Genomic DNA, 15,476 nt, shown 5'->3' on the forward strand with positions numbered 1-15,476 from the left:
AAAAGTTATTAAGAATGTTCAATATTTAGGAAAAAATGCTGAAATGGAAAGTATATTGAAATTGTTTTATCTAATTTAATTTTTATTATTCAATGTAAAAAATAAATATTCAATTTCAGAGTAACTCCAGATGAATTTGGAAAATTGTTTGTTACACCTCAGCGTATAGTTTAATCATAAATAGGTAAGTGTTCTTTTTTCAACGTGGTTTTCTTTTAAAAAATAATATTCTTTATGTATATTATTATTTGCTAATTATTATTATTATTATTTTTTTTTAACCAGTTTCATGTTTTTCTTTGTTGTAAAAAATATTTAATTTAAGAGCAACCCTAGATGGATTCGGGCAAATTTTTATATTTCTCCTCAGCGTATAATTTAATAGAGAAGTGGTAAGTTTTCTTTTAAAAATTGGCTTTCTTTTCACTAGAATATTTACGTTTTTATGACCTTTTTAGTATCAAAATTACAGGTTTTAAACCTTATTATAATATTACTTTAATGAAATATTTTTGGAAATCAATTTAATATTTTTAATGTAAAAAACAAATATTTAATTTCAGAATAACAATTTGGAAACATTTTTATGAATTGATAAGCTTTCTTTAACATTCTTTTAACCAGAATATTTATTTTATTTATTTCTTAATTAGATTTTTTGGAAACTAATTTAATTTTTTTATTTAATGTAAAAAATAAATATTTAATTTCAGAGTAACCCCAAAGGAATTTCGATAACTTTTTAACCTCAGCGTACAATGTAATAGAGAATTGGTAAGTTTTATATTAAAACTTTGGCTTTCTTGTACAAGAATATTTATTGTATTATGTCCTTCACATCGATAACAACACAATTTTATGAGTTAATATAACATATTACTTAATTCATTATTTCTCTAATTGTTTCAGGTACAAACTTTATGAGGTACGTTTATCTAAGAAAAGTTGAATTCCTTACACCATTTAATAAAATGCCCCCAAATATGGTAAGTTACAAGCTAATTTAAAGAGCTATAAAATTATATTTTATTACATGTTAATTTTTAACAATTTTCATTATTCCTTCCATTTTTTTCAGCAAGATATGTGAAAAATATACTTACGATGAATAAAAAACTAAGGAAAAGTCAAAATGTCCAAAAAGCGAGTTAAAATAAACTACTTTCTTGTTCCACGTGGTCATAATTTTTATTCACAAAAACATTGTATTAAGAACTTTCATCATAAGTTTTTATAATAAAATACTTTTGCTTAAAGAAAGTTTAATTTTATTGTATGAAAATTTTCATAATTGTAAAACGGTTTGTTGTTTCTTTAATTATTTAATTTCTCTGTACTGTGGAATGATTGATTTAAAAATAGTTTAGTCGTCGACATTTTAAAGAGACTGTTAACCAATATTTATTATCGGGTTTCCCAAAAAATAAGCAAGTAAACCATAATAATACTGACTTTTTAACTTGGTAGGGGTATATATCTTATGGTGTTGTAAAAATGAACTAAAATACAATGTTATAGATTAACTAAAATTTAAGAGAATTATAAACTAAACAAGTTGAAAAAAATCTTAAGGGCTAAATCATGGTCAATATTACTACAGTTTAGTTCATTTTGCAATGGAAAAGGGTTCACTGTTTTTTCAGTGTACAAAGTAAAATACTACAATTGTTTCTCGATGACACTGAAATCCCATTCATGGATACCATCAAATATCTCGGGGCCAATTTCAATCATCTACTTAAATTTAATGAGCACGGCCGGAATTCCCTACAAAAGGCAAAACGAGTATTAGGATAATTTTCATATATCATGAATAGCAGATACTTACCACAAAAAACTAAATTATTGCTGTACAAAGTGGTCATCAGACCGCTGCTTACTTATGGATTTCCAATTTACTTTACCATCTCGCCGATAGTGTTCAAAGAATTGGAAATCTTTGAACGTAAAATACTGCGGGGATGCAAAAATAAACATTATGCTTCACAGAAAAAAATTCCAATAAATACATTTACGACGTCTCGGAAGTTAAGCCTTTCAGTGAATATGCGTTTAACCTCCATACGACGTTCGCTCAGAAACTTGCCTCTCATGAAAATTATCTTTTGAAAGAAATCTATAACTTGGAAGAACATACACATTGGTCTGGTTCGACCTACTTGTCATCAGTCGCCATAATCAATGAAAATACATCCGATAATCCAGACCATCCCAATACACAGCGATTCTATCACAAGATTCGTAGAACGCACAGACGATAAATTCCTGCATTATTTGCACACTTTTTATGGTCTACATAACTAATATTACCCATATCCTTGTATTATTATTACTATATTTTGTGTAACATATTTATTACAGTCATATGTAAGAATAATCCATAACTCACCAGAACAAAATGTACCTGATATACTCTCCTTAGTAAGCCATTTACACTTGCATTCGGAACTGTGATTTTTTATCCAATCAGAAACTTTCAACATATAAAAGCTTCACATGAGCATCCGTTTTATAATTATCCAACATAATTACCGTAATTCATTCTGCATTACAATAAGATATTTTATACACTGTTAGTAATTTTTTAACAGTCTAATTGTTATCTCGTTTTAAGTGTTTTTGTTATTTATTTATTATCGGTAATCCCTCTTGCATTATCTTCAATCGATATAGGCCGTGAGTAAACCTTTTCTTACATTTGTTTTGCTACGTATTTTCTTTATACGTCCACTAGTAGCCATTGCAAGCAAGTAGCAGTGTATTAGAATAAGATAACAATAGTTCTAAGTATTATAAATATACATTCGCTCTTTATTCATTGTACCACAAACAAGAAGAAGACTCAAAAAAAATTACTTACTTACTTACTCTACCACTATCCCTGCCAATATTTTTTGAATTTGACGGCGCTTCTAAGAATCCACACCACGTCGAAAACTGTCGTACACGAAATCCAAAACTCGTCTGAAAAGCGCCGTCACTATTGAGAAGTTCTACCACGCCAAGTTACTACAAAAAAGCATCGCATGAGTGCAATTATTAGGTGCCTTGTTAGATAACTTTAGAACGACGCCAATACCCTGCCAGCATTTCATTTTATATTTTGTGAAACGCCAAGCGCAACTAGCTTATTATAATTTATTTAAATAAAAACGAAAATAAGGTGTTGAAAACATAGTTATTACGCTTAAAATTGTGAAAGCTATATTGGTGAACAACTCGCGAATTTCCAAATAGAGAAAAATGATAGTTTTTCAGATATTTTTCCAGACACGCTCCATCAAGAAAATCACTGATAGACGCTGGAGCATCATCCGAATATAGCAGAATTGCAACTTTTAAATCAACATAATTCCTTTTTAAGGCATACTTTCATGTACATTTTGTACTTTTTGATATGCTTCCCCCATCACAGTGTGCGATTATGTAGTGTCATTTACGAGTCTGTGGTAGCGATGAGGATGAAATTGAACTTTGAAATGCTGGCGGGGATGCTACAGAATGAAAAAATTTAACTGAATTGAATTCGTATATGGAATGATTTTATTGAACTTTTTTCATTCATTTGGACAAATCTTACTTTTACTTCAAAATTACGTTCGTTTTTACCCTGCCTTGTGGTTATTAATTTGATTAAAAATTTATAAATTCTTATAAATATAACATTTATACGACTATCACAAATATAATATAATTTTTTTGTAGTAACTTGGCGTGGTACAACTTCTCAATAGTGTCGGGCTTTTGCGAGAAGTTTTGGATATCGTATACGAATGTTTTCGTCGTAGTGGGGATTCTCAGAGCCGTCAAATTCAAAAAATGTTGGCAGGGTTAGTACCCACCTGCCATTTCATCCCCATCGCTACCACGGACTCGTAAGTGGCACTACAACAAACGCCAACTGTGATGGAGAAATGTATCAAAAAGTACGAAATGTACATGCAAGTAGTTTGCCATCATCACTGTTATTACCATTTTGATATTTTGTGAAACCCCAATCGCAAATAGTTTCTTGTAAATTACTTGAATAAAAACAAAAAAATAAGTTTTGAAAACATAGTTATGTTAATAAACTTAAAATTGTGAAAGGTATATTAGTGAAAAATTCTGTACATTCCAAAAGGAATAAAGTGGTATCTTTTCAGACATGCTGCCTTGATAAAGGATTAACACACTGGCTGGCGATGGTACATCAGCAGAATTTAGCAGAATTGCAACTTTTAACACAACACATCCCTTTATTAATGTAACGTGTCTTACAGACTATAAGTTTTTCCGGACGGAATGTCAGTGTTTGTAAAGAATATTACAGTGTATCCAATCGATACGACAATTCGTTGATGTATAAATAATCGGTGAATGTGTTATCGATCCCATAAACATGCAGCAGTATAGATTATGCCCTCGGACTTAACGACACGACCACTGTCGTTCGGATAAACTTATAGTCTGCAAGGCGCATTAAACATTATGTGCAATGTGATTTTAGACGTATACATTTTATGCATGGAAGAATTTATAAATTTTTATTCGAATTAATAAAACTCTAAACAATCCTGTTTTACTTTACCTAAATGATTCTTTTACAACTATCTTAAACTTGTTATGACTTATTGGCTTCGTGCTGAATGTATTTTTTTCACATGAATTGTTATTCAATTATTTCAAATTAATTGTCTTTCAATAAAATATATTTTTATATTGCGAAAGATTTATGAAGTTGCAAAAGTGGTGTGACAAATATTCATGTTACAAACCGGCATTGTGTACACTGTGAAATTGTGAAAAAAATATTAAAAAATAACTTAATAGTTTCCCAACATTTCAATTGGAAATCATCAAATCAATTACGTGTATAGTGCAAATTTTTAGTGAATTTAAACAGCAGACATTTGCCTTTAAAGGCCGGTACTCTGTTCGGTTTTCGCGTTGAAACTCCATACAAAACGAAAACATGCGAAAAACTAGCGAAATTTTTTCCATTTGTGGTACTTTGTTTTTTTCGAGTTGAAAAACTGACGTAACTGCGTAGTCAGTATTTTCATAACATGGCGCCAATTGCAATGTGAATTAAGAAATAATTTATTTATTGAACTGATTTTTGTGAATTTATAACACAAAAGTGGATCTGATTATTATTTAAAAATGTAATCTGATGATTGATAAAACAAAGTATAACATGGAGTTGTATTTCCATAATAAACTAGCAACAATATCTAGCCGCTCCCTACTATATGGTAGAATATAAATAATGTACATATATAACATGAAATTTAAACACAAATGTTAACAAAATAAATGCTTTATTTGGTGAATTATATTTTACAATCGTTTCATTTGTACTGGGCATCGGGATAATAAACACAAAACATAATTTAAACAAAAGGAGGCACAGCAATTGATGTTCCAAAACAAGCATTAGCACTTCAACCATGTATAGTACCGAGGTAGCAATGAATGGAATCACAAGAATTAATTGCTATGTTCCAAAAAATAAAATGCAGCACTGTAAAATTAGTTGTTTAATTCCAAAGATATTTGTAAAATAACTTCGCCTGCTTTTTCTTTTTCAAATTATTTATTTTGTATGCGTGTGTGTGTTAATCGAGCCACTAGTTGCGTATGTATATGTAATCATTTCGTGACAGTCTGCGATGTTGTCAATACATTTCGACGAAATAAACGCAAAAAAGTCCCAAAATGGCTGTTTGTTTCCTCAAAATATATTGTCAACACTATCATTTTTCAACGCGAAACAATGATTGAGTGGAACTTTTTTCGCACCAACAAACAGAGTACCGGCCTTAAAGCTGAATACTATGTTCAGTTTTCATGCTGAAAACCAGCTTGTTTTCACAGTTACTTTTTTAAATTAAACTATAAAAATAAAATGGTTCACAATCAATTCCTTAGATCTTTTCCTTTCATTATTTCACAAGACTTTATAAAAATATAATCGTCTTCATATAGATTTTTGTACTTTTAATTTAGTGTTTTGGTGAAAAATACGAACATAGTACTCACCTTAAAGCTGAATACTATGTTTAGTTTTCATGCTGAAAACAAGCTTGTTTTCAGGGTTACTTTTTTAAATTAATTAAACTATAAAAATAAAATGGTTCACAATCAATTCCTTAGATCTTTTACTTTCATTATTTCACAAGACTTTATAAACATATAATCGTCTTCATATAGATTTTTGTACTTTTAATTTAGTGTTTTGGTGAAAAATACGAACATAGTACTCACCTTAAGGTAGTAAGTTGAACTGTGTAAATTATGGGGATCGTGCATTTGAAGTTAACTTCACCACTCTGTCCATAGACCAAAATGCCTTCAGAGCGGCGTGCGAACATCGGCCGCCGCACAAGACATGCAAGCCAGCAGCAAGTGTATTCACAGAATTTAAGGGAAGAAAGACAAAATATAATAAGAGAAAATGCCCGATTGAGACAACGCGTGAGCACACGAAGATCATTGGCATCATACAATCGCTTGGCATTCCAATGTGATCCCATTGCGAACTACAGTGAAAATTAAGATATTGGACCAATGACGACTATATGCCGATATTGCAATGCGTTAAAGTTCAAAAGAGAAACGGTTGGATTGTGCTGCGCAAGTGGAAAAGTCAAACTGGAACCATTACTTACACCACCACAGCCACTGAAATCATTGTTCGATTGAAGTAATCCCGATTCCAGCAATTTTCTTCAACACATCCTTGAATACAATAACTGCTTTCGCATGACTTCTTTTAGAGCTAATATCATTCGAGAAGGCGTCTTCATGCCGACTTGCAAGGTAAAAGATACAACATACATAACCAATCACTCACACCAACACAATGAATTGCAACACATAACAACTACGTATACACCACTCAGGGCTGCCAATAAAATTTCAAGAAAAATCGTCACTTTTTTCCGAAGAAATCGTCAAATCATCATTTCTATTTTAAAAATTATCAAAAAATCTGCAATGTAAATAATATTAAAACCAAACTAAATGTTTGGTTAACAACAAAAGTATTTATTTCATATAAAGAATAGAAAATTAACATACGTAACTATGCATTTCAACAACAAAAGAATAATGAATTCAGTTTTGTAAAAAAATAAAAAAACAAACAGTTTTATGATTTTTATTTAAATATAACAATAAAGATCTTTAGTATTTACGTATATAATCGTGCAACGATTTTCCAAAATTTGATCATAAAACTCTTATTGATTGACTCTCTCATAAGGAGGTACAATTTTCTATAGAAATAGGTTAGGTTATACGGTGTTCTCACCAAGCATGTTTTGGGGTTTGAAATGTTTTCCTTTTATAAGCACTTGAAAACGAGTCGTTTTCGCCATACTAAAAAACAAGTTCAAAACACAAGTTTTCCTCCAAAACACGTCAATTTTAGAATGTGAACCCACCTAATTTGGAATATACCCCGAATAACATACCCTATTCAAAATATATGTCAAAATATTGAAATAAGTTTCATAGAAAAAAAGAATAAACAAAGGCTTTTAAGAACATGGACATGTGAAAATAACATAAAAAATTGTTTCCCTTTGCGCTCGCGGTTATTATTTGGACATAGATTGCATACATGTGAATTTCGAGTAAATGCGAATTTCGAGTTTCCATGGTAACTGTCAAACTAAAACAGCTCAACCCGGTGTGAACGGTGAAATGTTTTGGAAAAACGAATGAGGAAAACGAGTCGGTGGGAACATAGCATTAGGTTAGGTGGCAGCCCGATGTAACAGGCTCACGTAGACTATTCAGTCCATTGTGATACCACATTGGTGAACTTCTCTCTTATCATTGAGTGCTGCCCGATTCCATGTTAAACTCAATGACAAGGGACCTCCTTTTTATAGCCGAGTCCGAACGGCGTTCCACATTGCAGTGAAACCACTTAGAGAAGCTTTGAAACCCTCAGAAATGTCACCAGCATTACTGAGGTGGGATAATCCACCGCTGAAAAACTATTTGGTGTTCGGTCGAAGCAGGAATCGAACCCACGACCCTGTATACAAGGCGGGCATGCTAACCATTGCACCACGGTGGCTCCTTTCTTTAAATAAAATTAACAAAATCTTCTATAGAAATAAAATGTTGACGAAATTTTCTATAGAAATGAAATTTTGCAAAAATTTTCTTAGCAATAAAATAATAAAGAATTTACTGTAAAAAAAATGACAAAAATGTTTTATAGACATAAATTTTTGCAAGAATGTTCTATAGAAATAAAAATGAGCAAAAATTTTCTACAGATATAAAGTTTTGGGAAAGTTTTCTATACAAAATAAAATATTGACGAAATTTTCTAATGAAATAAAATTTTGACAACATTTTCTACAGAAATAAAATTTGGACAAAATTTTCTATTTCTATAAAAAATTTGACCAAATTTTCTATTCTCCAATGAAGTTAGATGTAAAAGCTTGAAATCAATCGAGCTTTTAATGTGTTCTCTACACCATGTGGTCGATAACAAACTGGAGATGGCGCGTGTCCAAAGCCTTTCATTAAAATGAGGCAAATTCATGTTTCCAGTAGGAATAATTTTAGTTGTATAGATGTCGCTTTTAGTTGTAGCGACAAAGAGTATATACAAAGAGTTCGAATCGAAAATTCGACGTTTACGAACTCCGTTCAATATTCGATCCCGTAACTTTTGGGGTACAGTGTTGCATTGTGGGCTTACAAAATATTAATGTCGTTTGTTTTTTACGAAATCAGATTGACACTACATTGCCATTTACATGACATCAACATAGCATAGAAAAACCTACCCATATACGATGACAAACAATTAACAGCAGCTATACCAAAGAAATGTTATGATGAAATTCCCATTTTGAATTTGGAAATACATATGTTAATACCAACAAGTATGTACGGCCGTAAGTTCGGCCAGGCCGAATCTTATGTACCCTCCATCATGGATTGCGTAGAGACTTCTTCTAAACACTGCCATCCACAATCGAATTACTTGATTTGCGGTAACGCTTGCCGATGGCAAGGTATCTTAAAACCTCCTAACACTGTCTTCTAAATTGTATGTAAGTCCATACGTGGTATATATTAAATCAAAAAAAGATCGATCCAATACGTATATAATTCAGTTTGACAAAGTAGACATAAAATTTTGACAAAATTTTCTACAGAAATAAAATTTTAACAAAATTTTCTATAGAAATAAAATTTTCACAAAATTTTCTATAGAAATAAAAATTTTCACAAAATTTTCTATAGAAAGAAAATTTTGACAAAAATGTCTACAGAAATAAAATCTTAACAAAATTTTCTATAGAAATAAACTTTTGAAAAATTTTTCTATAGAAATAAAATCTTGGTAGATTATTTTTGGCTCGAGTGGCAACCATAATTATGAACCGAATAAAATTTGAACAAAATTTTCTATAGAAATAAAATTTTGACAATGATGAAAATTTTATTATGAACCGAATAAAATTTTAACAAAATTTTCTCTAGAAATAAAATTTTGACAAAATTTTCTATAGAAATAAAATTTTGGTAGATTATTTTTGGCTCAGTGGCAAACATGATTATGAACCGATATGGACCAATTTTTGTGTGATTGGACCAATTTTGGTATGTTTGTTAGCGACCATATACTAACACCACGTTCCTAATTTGAACAGGATCGGATGAATTGTGCTCCTCCAAGAGGCTCCGGTCAAATCTGGAGAACGTTTTATATGGGGGCCATATATAATTATGGACCGATATGGGATCGGTTTATATGGGGGCTATATATAATTATGGACCGATGTGGACCAATTTTTGCATGGTTGTTAGAGACCATATACCAACATCATGTACCAAATTTCAGCTGGATCGGATGAAATTTGCTTCTCTTTGAGGCTCCGCAAGCCAAATCTGGGGATCGGTTTATATGGGGGCTATATATAATTATGGACCGATGTGGACCAATTTTTGCATGATTGTTGGAGACCATATACCAACACTACCTACCAAATTTCAGCCGGATCGGATGAAATATGCTTCTGTTAGAGGCTCCACAAGCCAAATCTGAGGGTCCCTTTATATGGGGGCTATACGTAAAAGTAGACCGATATGGCCCATTTTCAATACCATCCGACCTACATCGATAACAACTACTTGTGCCAAGTTTCAAGTCGATAGCTTGTTTCGTTCGGAAGTTAGCGTGATTTCAACAGACGGACGGACGGACGGACATGCTTAGATCGACTCAGAATTTCACCACGACCCAGAATATATATACTTTATGGGGTCTTAGAGCAATATTTCGATGTGTTACAAACGGAATGACAAAGTTAATATACCCCCATCCTATGATGGAGGGTATAAAAACAATGGAAGATAAAGATGGGAAAATGGCAGCAGAGGGTATCAAACCATTGACGGCGTTCGATACGTACTTCATACATGTGAGAAAATGGGAGAAAATCTAATATGGCGTTAGATTCCACAAAATATTGAACAAAGAAGAATAGTAAAATTGCAACACCAAATCATTTTCAGTCATTATTCAACCAACAGGACAAACAGTATGAGGTGGCAGGGATGGAAAATACAAATTTTAAGAAAGTACAAAAAAGATATTTTTTTGAGCGAAAAAGTACTTTTCACTAATTTCAACAAAAATTCCATTGGAAGATTATTGCACCTCTAAATTTTCTATAGAAATAAAGGGTGATTTGTTAAGAGCTTGATAACTTAAAAAAAAAAAAAAACGCATAAAATTTGCAAAATCTCATCGGTTCTTTATTTGAAACGTTAGATTGGTCCATGACATTTACTTTTTGAAGATAATTTCATTTAAATGTTGACCGCGGCTGCGTCTATGTGGTCCATTCGGAAAGTCCAATTTTGGGCAACTTTTTCGAGCATTTCGGCCGGAATAGCCCGAATTTCTTCGGAAATGTTGTCTTCCAAAGCTGGAATAGTTGCTGGCTTATTTCTGTAGACTTTAGACTTGACGTAGCCCCACAAAAAATAGTCTAAAGGCGTCAAATCGCATGATCTTGGTGGCCAACTTACCGGTCCATTTCTTGAGATGAATTGTTCTCCGAAGTTTTCCCTCAAAATGGCCATAGAATCGCGAGCTGTGTGGCATGTAGCGCCATCTTGTTGAAACCACATGTCAACCAAGTTCAGTTCTTCCATTTTTGGCAACAAAAAGTTTGTTAGCATCGAACGATAGCGATCGCCATTCACCGTAACGTTGCGTCCAACAGCATCTTTGAAAAAATACGGTCCAATGATTCCACCAGCGTACAAACCACACCAAACTGTGCATTTTTCGGGATGCATGGGCAGTTCTTGAACGGCTTCTGGTTGCTCTTCACTCCAAATGCGGCAATTTTGCTTATTTACGTAGCCATTCAACCAGAAATGAGCCTCATCGCTGAAAAAAATTTGTCGATAAAAAAGCGGATTTTCTGCCATCTTTTCTAGGGCCCATTCACTGAAAATTCGACGTTGTGGCAGATCGTTCGTCTATTCATGATGAAATGTCAAAGCATACTGAGCATCTTTCTCTTTGACACCATGTCTGAAATCCCACGTGATCTGTCAAATACTAATGCATGAAAATCCTAACCTCAAAAGAATCACCCTTTACAATTTTGACAACATTTTCTATAGAAAGAAAAATTTATAAAAATAAAATTTTGCCAAAATTTTCTATAAAAATAAAATGTTTACAAAATTATTTATAAAATTTTTACAAAATTATTTATAAAAAAAATCACACAATTTTCTATAGAAATAAAGTATTCACAAAATTTTCTATAAAAACAAAATTTTTACAAAATTTTCTATAGAAACAAAATTTTCGATAAAAATAAAATTTTGACAAATTTTGTTATAAAAATAAATTTTTGACAAAATTTTCGATAAGAATAAAATTTTGACAAAATTTTCTATCGAAACAAAATTTTGACAAAATTTTATTTTTATCGAAAATTTTGTCAAAAATTTATTTTTATAAAAAAATTTGTCAAAATTTTGTCAAAATTTTATCTTTATCGAAAATTTTGTCAAAATTTTATTTTTATCGAAAATTTTGTCAATAATTTATTTTTATCGAAAATTTTGTCAAAAATTTATTTTTATAAAAAAATTTGTCAAAATTTAATTTTTATCCAAAATTTTGTAAAAATTTTGTTTCTATAGAAAATTTTGTAAAAATTTTTTTTTTATAGAAAATTTTATTTTTATAGAAAATTTTGTCAAAAATTTATTTTTATAAAAAAATTTGTCAAAATTTTGTCAAAATTTTATCTTTATCGAAAATTTTGTCAAAATTTTATTTTTATCGAAAATTTTGTCAAAAATTTATTTTTATAAAAAAATTTGTCAAAATTTAATTTTTATCGAAAATTTTGTAAAAATTTTGTTTCTATAGAAAATTTTGTAAAAATTTTGTTTTTATAGAAAATTTTGTGAATACTTTATTTCTATAGAAAATTGTGTGATTTTTTTTTTTTATAAATAATTTTGTAAAAATTTTATTTTTATAAATAATTTTGTAAAAATTTTATTTTTATAGAAAATTTTGTCAAAATTTTACTTTTGTAGAAAATTTTGGCAAAATTTTATTTTTATAAATTTTTCTATCGAATTAGTTTCTGTAGTTTGACCACATAATTGCAACCTAATAACCATCTGTCATTGGTATACAAACATTACCTACACCCAGAAAAAAGGGGCTCTAATGCCAACTGAACTTTATTTTAGTTCATGAAGATTAGTTGATTTTAGTTAAATTTGTCACAATACGAGTAAATGTTCCTTAGTTGAATAATTTTTTGCTAACTTTAATGACATGAACTAAAAACAAGAAAAAAAGTTGTATACAAATATAGTGCACAATTTTACTAAAAAATAAAATAGTTCATATTTTCCTAAAATGGCAGAAGTTTGCTTAAATTGAGTTCATAAGTCTCTCAAATGAGTAAATTTTACTAAAATTGTACCTGTCATGAACTTCGTATAGCGCTAAAGACACTTTAACAATTTTTAAATCCAATTTTTTCTTTCAACATATGAAATTTTCTTAAACAAGAGAAAAAAATTAATTATTTTTAATAAATTTTCTTCAATTTAACAAAAAGTATTAACTTATTTGTAACATGTTGCAATTAGAAAACAATTTTAGTTAAAATTTTCTAAAATAAACCTACATTTTCTTCCACGCTGGGTTCACTTTTTTTTGGGTGTATAAAAAATTGTAAATTGTAATGTAAATTAATCTCACATACATGTAGATCAAAAGCCTTTGTTGTTAGCACCTTTTGTATTTATTTTCGTAGTTTATTATGATTGTAAATCTTGTAATAAATTAATAAAATCTTAATATAATCTGTCCTTTCATTTAATATTGGAATTTGGTTAGGATAATAATAAAGAAAATCGAGGGCGGTTGCACCAACAAACAAAACAATTAATATGAGATTACGACAACCAATGCAAAGTTGATCCAACATACTACCATGCAGTTACAATTGCCAAATGTTAGTTGTGCTGACAGATATCATTGATAGTTGATGGAACCACCTGCTTTCGGTTGGCAAATAATTCGGTTGAGGCAACGAATTTGTTTTCTGGGTGTATAGAAAATTTTGTCAAAATTTTATTTTTATTGAAAATGTTGTCAAAATTTTGTTTCTTTAGAAAATTCTTTGAATACTTTATTTCTATAGAAAATTTTGTCAAAATTTTATTTCGTTAGAAAATTTTGTCAAAATTTTATTTCTATAGAAACTTTTGTCAAAATTTTATTTTTATCGAAAATTTTGTCAAAATTTTATTTTTATAGAAAATTTTGTCAAAAATTTATTTTTTATAAAAAAAATTTTCAAAATTATATTTTTATAGAAAGGTTTGTCAAAATTTTATTTTTAACGAAAATTTTGTCAAAATTTTATTTTTATCGAAAATTTTGTCAAAATTTTGTTTCGATAGAAAATTTTGTCAAAATTTTGTTTCTATAGAAAATTTTATTTTTATCGAAAATTTTGTCAAAAATTTATTTTTTTAACAAAATTTGTCAAAATTTTATTTTTATCGAAAATTTTGTCAAAATTTTGTTTCTATAGAAAATTTTGTAAAAATTTTGTTTTTATAGAAAATTTTGTGAATACTTTATTTCTATAGAAAATTGTGTGAATTTTTTTTTATAAATAATTTTGTAAAAATTTTATTTTTATAGAAAATTTTGTCAAAATTTTATTTTTATAGAAAATTTTGGCAAAATTTTATTTTTATAAATTTTTCTTTCTACAGAAAACTTTATTTCTATAGAAAATGTTGTCAAAATTGTATTTCTATAGAAAATTTAGAGGTGCAATAATCTTCCAATGGAATTTTTGTTGAAATTAGTGAAATGTACTTTTTCGCTCAAAAAAAATACCTTTTTTGTACTTTCTTAAAATTTGTATTTTCCATCCCTGCCACCCCATACTGTTTGTCCTGTTGGTTGAATAATGACTGAAAATGATTTGGTGTTGCAATTTTACTATTCTTCTTTGTTCAATATTTTGTGGAATCTAACGCCATATTAGATTTTCTCCCATTTTCTCACATGTATGAAGTTCGTATCGAACGCCGTCAATGGTTTGATATCCTCTGTGCCATTTTCCCATCTTCATCTTCCATTGTTTTTGATGACAATGTTGTGCCAATCTGATTTCGTAAAAAAACAAACGACATTAATTTTTTCTAAGCCCACAATGCAACACTGTACCCCAAAAGTTACGGGATCGAATGTTGGACGGAGCTCGCAAACTTCGAATTTTCGATTCGAACTTGATGCAATCTCTTTCTAAATATATACTCTTTCCATGAGCGTCCATTTCTAACGTATATGGCGCACAATTTAATTACGGTATAAAAATGTTTCAGTCATATTTTGTGCAACAATATATACTCTTTCCATGAGCGTCCATTTCTAACGTATATGGCGCACAATTTAATTACGGTATAAAAATGTTTCAGTCATATTTTGTGCAACATATCTTCGACTATAGCTTAGAATGCAACTCTAAATTGCCTTATCATTCAACGTTTTTCGACAATAGTATAAAATGCAACTCTAAAACTGCATTTAGCGAAAGACGTATATAACCAGATGTCGCACTTACATATTTGGCAATATCCAATAGATGTCGTCGTTGCATATTGGTCCAATCTTTCACTCATTGGAAAAGTTCATTTCTGATCTTGCACTCAATGGCAGTGTTGCCGTTTTAGGAATTGGGCAAACATATTTGTAAAGCGAGAAGCAATTTTATGAAATTTTGTAAAATTGATTTCTGCAATTGACAAAACAAAATTATTAGCACAAACCGCTAACCAATAAGCTAAATGAATATTAAGAATTGTCAAGGAATGCAAAATTTACTACAAAGTATAACTTCCTCTTACATATTGGAGTTTTAATAAACTGCGGTATG

General features: G+C 30.0%; 1 long non-coding RNA gene across 1 annotated transcript; it reads left to right on the forward strand.

Moving 5' to 3' along the window:
• Positions 1-3,986: 3,986 nt before the first annotated feature.
• Positions 3,987-4,575, forward strand: LOC142239831 (uncharacterized). Its single transcript, XR_012723121.1, has 2 exons — positions 3,987-4,089; positions 4,146-4,575. It is a non-coding gene; the product is annotated as an uncharacterized LOC142239831 (long non-coding RNA).
• Positions 4,576-15,476: the final 10,901 nt, after the last annotated feature.

The sequence above is a fragment of the Haematobia irritans genome, chromosome 1 (assembly GCF_050003625.1).
Source record: "Haematobia irritans isolate KBUSLIRL chromosome 1, ASM5000362v1, whole genome shotgun sequence".
Taxonomy (NCBI): Eukaryota; Metazoa; Arthropoda; class Insecta; order Diptera; family Muscidae; genus Haematobia; species Haematobia irritans.